Genomic DNA, 8,272 nt, shown 5'->3' with positions numbered 1-8,272 from the left:
GATAAAGCACCGAACATTTTAATTTTCACCTAAAGATATAAATTATATTGTATTTCAATATGCAGTTTCCATAATTTTACTTTGTGTGAGATAAATTTAAATGTATGTAATCCCTTTCCTTTGATTACAATTCCTTGACAAATCTGTACAATTAATTTCCTCAGCCTTAACTGATGCCTCCTCCAGATCCATTTAATATTTAATAAAGACTCAGGTTTTAATCTCTTGAATCTTTACTCTTTCTGACAAAGTTACTCTGGCTAGAACAATGGCATCAGCACTAGTCTAGCACTTTGGAATCATGCTGCTGTTCCCAGCCAGACTGAAAAGAGGTAATAGGAGAGGCCAAGATTGAGAACCCACCTACCAGCCTGGTCGGACTCACTAATAAGAAACTCCTGGCCGGGCGCGGTGGCTCAAGCCTGTAATCCCAGCACTTTGGGAGGCCGAGACGGGCGGATCACGAGGTCAGGAGATCGAGACCATCCTGGCTAACACGGTGAAACCCCGTCTCCACTAAAAAATACAAAAAACTAGCCGGGCGAGGTGGCGGCGCCTGTAGTCCCAGCTACCCGGGAGGCTGAGACAGGAGAATGGCGTGAACCCGGGAGGCGGAGCTTGCAGTGAGCTGAGATCCGGCCACAGCACTCCAGCCTGGGTGACAGAGCGAGACTCCGTCTCAAAAACAAAAAAAGAAACTCCTTTTTCATTTGGGAAACAGAAGCAGACCTCTCTCTGTTTACTAGTCTCTTAGATTTTGTAGTAAATCTCTAGATTTCTGGCTGAATTAGTCAGAGAAGCTCATTGAAGCCAAAGAGTTTTAATGTTTAGGAATAAGAACGTCTGACAGTGAGAAAAGAGGGGAGATAGGAGATAATATGTACTTTTTTTTTTTTTGAGATGGAGTTTCATTCTGTCGCCCAGGCTGGAGCGCAGAGTGCAGTGGTGCAATCTTGGCTCACTGCAACATCCACCTCCTGGGCTCAAGTGATTCTCCTGCTTCAACCTCTAGAGTAGCTGGGACTACAGGCACCCACCACCGTGCCTGGCTAATTAAATATGCAAATTTTTGAACTAGGGCTCAGTTTGTGCATTCTTTAATCTAAAACAGCCATTATTTTTTGCCTTTGCTAGTTGTATTAGAGTTCTCCAGAGAAACAGAACCAGTAGGGTGTGTGTGTGTTTATGTGTGTATAATAAATACAGCATAAAGACATATGAGAAAAGATTCTTTAGGGAAATAGCTCACAAAATTATAGAGGCTGAGAAGGCCAATGATTGGCCACCTGCAAGCTGGAGGGCCAGGGAAGCTGGTAGTAGGGCTCAGTCCAAGTCTGAAGGTCTCAGAACCAGAGAAACCAATGATGTAACTCTCACTGCATGGCCAAAAGCCTGAGAACATGGGGCTGAGAGGGTACACTGATTTAAGTTCTGGAGTCCAAAGGAACGTGGAGTTCTAATGCTTAAAGTCAGGAGAAAAAGGGTGTCCCTGCTCCAAAAGCGAGAGAAAGAAAATATTCCTTTTCTCTTTGTTCTATCTGGGCCTCAGCCAATTGGATAGTGTCCACTGAAATTGGGTGAGGGCAGATCTTCCTTACTTAGTCTACTGATTCAAATCTCAGTCTCTTCTGGAAATACTCTCACAGACACAACACAGAAGTAATGTGTTATCAGCTGTCTGGGCATCCCTTAATCCGGTCAAGATGACACCCAAAATTAACCATCACACTGATTGACTCTCAGAGATAAAATGTTTGAATTTTCATAAGTGCACTTGATTTTTAAAATGGCAACCCACGTTCTGTGTCAAGAGCTTTAACTTACTTTTCTCAGAAGAGAAATTTGTTTATACTCTAGACAAATTATTGGGTCCAGGAGTTAGTCTACTATTTTATTGAGTGCCCATTATAGTCAAGCATTATTAGGCACTGTGTGGGTGGAGGGAGAAGGTGGACAGGGGAGGAAAATTTGTTTTTACTTTAGACATGTTTTTGGGTCCAGGAGTTAGTTTACTATCTTATTGAGTACCTATTATATATTAAGCATTATTAGGCACTGTGTGGGTGGAGGGAGAAGTTAGAGAGGGAGAGATAAAAAATTACCAATACTTAGTTCCTAGATCCAAATATCTATTAGTAGGTGAAACAGTTGCATCTATTAATATATTAAGAATTTTTGTTCTTGGGAAACTTAGTTTGAGGCCACTAGAGAGAATAGTTTTGTTATGTTTTAGGTGATTAGATAGTACTTTACTTACAGTATTTAGAGATTCAACAGTTTCGGAGCACCTTAAACATTGAGAGTCTCACTGGCCACCATAGTGGAGTGAGAAATGGTCTTCGCTTTGAGTTTGTGGTACAGCTGGCCATCTGTATCTGCATTCGTGGATATGGAACCTGCAGATATGGTGGGCCTACTTTTTCTATCAGTGATTGGTTGAGCATCTGTAAATTTTGGTATCTGTGGGGGGGTCCTCAGACCAATCCCTGGTGGATAGACAGCAAATTGTATGTGGACGCCTTTAAGAGTACCTGCTTTGGAGTAAAGCAGATTATTGGATTTGAATCTCAGATCTACAATTTATCAGCTGATGTGACCTTGGATGAATTATTTAATTTCTCTATACCTGGAATTCTCATTTACAAAAATGGTTTAATAGCAATACTGCATTGGGGTAATTTGTGAATTATATACATAAATACATCTAAAAGCATTAACTTAGTGCCTGGTACAGGTAAGTAATCAATAAAAGTAAGTTATTACTATTATTATTACATTTGCCCTAGTGAGCTAGACCCATAGGGAAAGAACTTGAAAACAGAAAATAACATACAAATGATAATATACCAGTGAATATCACGGGAAGAGCTATATACTTTGGAGTGATAAAACAACCTCCAATCAAATCCAAAACATGTTTCCATTACTCCCAAACCCTATTACATAGTCTCAAGTGGGTGTACAGATTATTCCGGGCTCTCAGTCTAAACCCATAAATTTCTTGGAATTCAGCACTTGGGATCCAAAAGTAAACAATAGATTGAGCAAGGTCCTAGACAGAAAAGGCAGTTTTTGTGGCAGGGCCTGGTTTATACTTAAGTGATTACAAATTTTCCTTGACAGCCTGTAGTGGGAGTGGCTCTCCTGCAGAATTCCAAGGGAAATATTCTCTGGACAGTCCTTATTTGCCTTTAGAGTAGGCCACTACCTACACAGTTTAATTTTAGAGAAAGCTGCTTCAGGTTTTATTTTCCCAGATGTCTGATGTCTAAAATCTTAACAGGCTATTTATTTTAGTGATTTTTTTTTCTTCCCCAGCTGTAAGGCAAAAATCCCTTGTGGGGAGAGGAAAATCAAGGTTCAATGCTTTGCTGGCCCACTCTTACTCTCCTCCTCACTGTAGTGAAGCTGCTACCTGCATACCCCAACCCTTGCATCTAGACTGTTTTGCTTGTGTCTCTGCTTCTTGTGGCTGTATCTGGTTCCTACCCTTGGTGGTAAATTCCTCCAGGGCAGGAATTATGTCAAAAGACTTTGCAGTATATTGGTTCACCTTTACCCTCATTACCTCTGCAATGATTTGAATGTCCCCTTCAAAATTCAAGTTGAAATTTGTCATTGTAATAGTATGAAGAGGTGGGACCTTTAGGAAATGATTAGGTCATGAATGAGTTAATACCATTATCACAGGAGGGTTAGTTATTTCAGGAGTCAATTGGGCTCACATACCCACCCCAGTGTGAGGCCCTCCATCATGTTTTGACACAACAACAATGCCCTCTGTCTTGGACTTCCCAGCCTTCAGAACTACGAGCCAAACAAATCTTTTTCTTTATAAATCTACCAGTCTGTGGTATTTGGTTATAGCAGCAGAAAATTGACCATGACAACCCATACCATAAACCTGTGTAGCAAATGCAACATCAAGAGTAGGTGAATAGTAAATAGTAAATTATTGTTGTTGATTTCTATGATCTGGTTTCTCTTCCCACAATCCTTACCGGTGTTCTCTAGTATTTTTTCAGGGCCATAAATTGTGAAGGAGACTGTGATTGTAGTAGACAATTCTAGGCCTTCTGGAACCATCACGAAAGGCAACATACGACTGTACTAATCAAAATGGAAAAAAAAAATCCCTAAACAATCTCAGAAACTGATCTTTTGTGGCCAAAAATTTCAGATATAGAAGATTAGATTTACTAAATTTAGAAAGAGTTCTGGTTTTGTTTTTTTCTTCCCCAATCACAAAAATTATCCAGTAAAATCTATGCTTACTTTGGGTAGATTTGCAACAAGGCACGTTCACAGGTTACTTCAATAACTTGCTAGGCTGTTCAGTACTCAGAGTCCCTGGAAATAAGTCATTAGCAGTGGAAAACTGCTTTTTAGAATTTTCTAAAACAAATCCATGGGGTTTTGATCTGCTAAACTCGAATGTAGACAACAGCAGCCTTATTTCCCTACTTTTATTTATTTTATTTTATTTTAATTTTTTTTTTGAGACGGAGTCTCACTCTGTCGCCCAGGTTGGAGTGCAGTGGCGCGATCTCAGCTCACTGCAAGCTCCGCCTCCCGGGTTCACGTCATTCTCCTGCCTCAGCCTCCCGAGTAGCTGGGACTACAGGCGCCCGCCACCACGCCCAGCTAGTTTTTTGAAGTTTTTAGTAGACACAGGGCTTAACCCTGTTAGCCAGGATGGTCTCGATCTCCTGACCTCGTGATCCGTCCGCCTCGGCCTCCCAAAGTGCTGGGATTACAGGCGTTAGCCACCGCGCCCGTCCTTCCCTACTTTCATAACCTAATTTACTTCGCTGTATCTGTGGGCTTAAGAGTTTAGTGTGCTCGGTTAAAAAACACATTAAAAAAAAGTCATTTTTCATTTCTACGAACCAGCCCCACCCCGGCGCTTCTCGGGATCCTCACTCCAGCCCCGCCTCCGTCCAGCCTGGCTCCGCCCCGCCCCATTGGGGCCGCGCCTTGGCAGCCTGCGGCTAACTTGGTCCGGAAGAAGCGAGGCGGACCTTCCGGCGTTTGAAAAACTTCCGGCGGGAACCGGAAGGTGCGGTGGCACACACGGAATCCCGGGTCTTCTGACGTGCGGGGCGGGAAGGTGAGCTGTGCGTGCACCTTGGCGGTCGTCTTGCGGGTTCTCAAGAGCTCAGCGCCTGGGCTCCGGTATCTTTGGGACCATTAAAAAAGTTCAGAGCGCTCATTGGGCAATAACACCCCTTTTTTAAAAGTGGGAAGTTCATTGCATCTTAGTGTCAGCGGTCTCTTACAACCTACCACCCGAAAACCCCTCCTAGCTACCTCGTGACACCTCCTTTCAGCCAAATTGCTGCAGCTCTTAGCGCCTAACAGACATGGAAAAGCCTGAGCAAACCTGAATTTTTTTTTTTTTTTTTTTTTGAGACGGAGTGTCGCTCTCGCCCAGGCTGGAGTGCAGTGGTGGCGCGATCTCGGCTCACTGCAAACTCCGCCTCCCGGGTTCACGCTGTTCTCCTGCCTCAGCCTCCCGAGTAGCTGGGACTACAGGCGCCCGCCACCACGCCCGGCTAATTTACGTGGATTGTTTTTGTACCTAAAATTATCGGAGGTGGGAGAGGAAGCACCCTTTTCACGGTCATGGTGGCCTTGTCTGAATCAACTGCACCTTCTGTAGTGCGCCTGGCATCTAGGAGGCGCTCAGTAACCGGAGGAAAGGAATGAATTGGCAACTCTGTAGGCAACTTTCCTCGAACCCCTCACGTGACATGTCGTTAACATAATGTGTGTGGAATGGAAAACCAGACTAGTCTCGGTATTCCAGGCACAGGGCTATAGTCCTTTGCCACATATCTTTCCCCTTTGAGTAAACTGTTTCACTTCATTGGGTCTCAGGTTTCTGAATATAGCAGGACTATCTGATGTCAAAGGTTCTTTCAGCTCTAGTATTTTGTTTTTGTGACTTGGGAATCTGCTAATATTCAAGCACTCTGTTGATCCTTCAGGGAAACTTGTTTAGGTGCCTCTTAAGAAATTGTCCTCTTTTGTTCGCCTTCTTGAATTAAAATTTTTTTTTCCCAATTTTAATTTAGTATTCGTTCGTGTGCACGTCCTTTTGCCCCTTACTCCTGATTTTCAGTCGTCCTAGTTTAGTGGCTCTTCCCTTAGTAACATCATAGCAACCTCCAAATTACTGATTTGGAATATGCTCATGTGCCCACAGTGATTAAGATAGTTTGAAAGGAGGGAAAAATCCCAAGTCGCTGAAGAATAGGAATGTTCTTATGTGCTATCATTTCTTCGGAAAGAGATATGCAATGTGTGGCATTGCCTAAGAGTGGTGGAAAATAAATGTATATTCCTCTGTAGAGACCATATTTGTACATATTATGTTCATTTAATAGTTGTAGGGCATCTGTTAAGTGCTGGGCTCTGCGATATGAAAGTGAATAAGTCACATGCATTTCCTTCTTTCATGGTATTTACTCTCTTGACAGCAATGCGGGCAATAAACAAGTAATATAAAAGAATAATTATAGATTATGTTATAACTTACTACTGTATACAGGAAGTAAATAGGCTCCTTTTAAAATATGACTGAGAAACCTATTTTAGGCCTAAAACGTTAAGATCTAAGGGACGCAAGGAGCCAGCCAATTGACAAGCAGAGGGAGGAATACTCCAGGCAGAGAGAACCTGAGGTGGGAAGGAATGTGGTGACAAGAGCTGAGGAGCTCCAGCAAGTAGTAAAGGTAACCACCTTTACTACTTGCTGAAAGTAAGAAAGGTGGGCAGGCTTGAAGGCAGTCATAAAAAATGTGGCTTGATTCTAAGTGAAGGATGGGGTGGGAAGTAATTCGGTGTTTCTAAAGTATTTTCTAATGATCTTGATTTAGAAATGATCTAATGATTTTCTAAATGATCTTGAGTTGATAAGTGGAGAATGAGTTGCAAGGGCAAGAGTGGAAGCAGGGAGGGCAGTTAAGAGGCTAGTGTAGTAGTTCAAGTGAGGGAGGTTGAGGACTGAAGACTCACTGAAGATTGTGGAGATTCAAGACATATTTTGGAGGAAGATCTTATGTGACTTACTAATAGTCTGGATATGGGAGATGAAAGAAAAAAAGATTTGCAACATTTTGACTTAGCAAATGGAACTTCGTAGGATGATAATATGTTCATTTTCTTGATTATAGTGTTGTGTTTACATATGTCAAAACTTACCAAATTTGTACACTTTAAACATATGCAGTGTATTGCATGTCAGTTATATGTCAGTGAAGCTGTTAAAAAATCTTCTGGCCAGGCGCCGTGGCTCACACTTGTAATGCCAGCACTTCAGGAGGCCGAGGCAGGCAGATCACCTGAGGTCAGGAATTTGAGACCAGCCTGGCCAATGTGATGAACCCCGTCTCTACTAAAAATGCAAAAATTAGCTGGGTGTGGTGGTGCATGCCTCTAATCCTGGTTACTCAGGAGGCTAAGGCAGGAGAATTGCTTGAACCCAGAAGGTGGGGGTTGCAGTGAGCTGAGATCACTCCAGGCTGGGTGACAGAATGAGACCGTCTCAAAAAAAAAATTTTTTTTTTAAGGTTCTGGCTTCGCAAATAGGTGGATGCCACTTATTGAGATGGCAAGGACTGCAATAGGAACAGGTTTTAGAGCAAGAAATGGTCATCAAGGGTTCTATTGTGGATGTGTTAAGTTTAGTTAACTGTGAGACATCTAAATAGTTTCAGAGACAGGCAGTTATTATGGAAATCTGAATGTTAAAGGCAAGGTTTGGGATGGAGGGATTAGGATTGTTAATAAGTAGGTGACATTGGTGTGTAAAACCATGGAGATGGATGAGGTTTTGGTTAATCTAACAGGTTTTATGATACAAAGTAAGAGGACATGGGAATAGTGGAGATGGAGAAACAGGCCTCAAGAATATTGGTGTTTAAACTGGAGAATACATACTCCTGGGGGTGTACCTGTCGTAGGTAGTTTTAAAGACATAATCTCCAAGTCTTCAGCTTTTGTATGTATTCTTTCTAAATCTGATATGCTTGAAATTGGCTTGTGTGTTCATGCAGATTCTGCTTTCCCACCTTTCCTTTTACATTCATATTTTTTCCATTTGTGAAAAGAAATATTACAACTTACTCATCTTTCCATGGTATATTGCTTTCAGGGTGCCTAATAAAGAGGCAGTTGGAAATATTTGATTCAGGGGAGCCTTCTTTAAGGATAATGGTTAAGCAAAAGCGTAAGCCTGCCAAGGGTTTGCCTGTCTCTATTTTAAACA

General features: G+C 42.2%; 1 protein-coding gene across 2 annotated transcripts in view; it reads left to right on the top strand.

Annotated features, from left to right (window-relative positions):
• Window positions 1–5,039: 5,039 nt before the first annotated feature.
• SRBD1 (S1 RNA binding domain 1) overlaps window positions 5,040–8,272 on the top strand; it is a 230,276-nt gene continuing 227,043 nt past the window's right edge. For both annotated transcript variants that reach the window (XM_017862740.1, XM_017862741.1), the window contains exon 1: window positions 5,040–5,110. The gene's annotated coding sequence lies outside the window, so the exon portion shown is untranslated. The remainder of the gene's footprint in view (window positions 5,111–8,272) is intronic.

This window comes from Rhinopithecus bieti, unplaced genomic scaffold, assembly GCF_001698545.2.
Source record: "Rhinopithecus bieti isolate Rb0 unplaced genomic scaffold, ASM169854v2 scaffold_61117, whole genome shotgun sequence".
NCBI classification, from domain to species: Eukaryota; Metazoa; Chordata; class Mammalia; order Primates; family Cercopithecidae; genus Rhinopithecus; species Rhinopithecus bieti.
The sequence above is the reverse complement of the archived record's forward strand: the minus strand, read 5'-3'. Positions and strand labels throughout refer to the sequence as shown.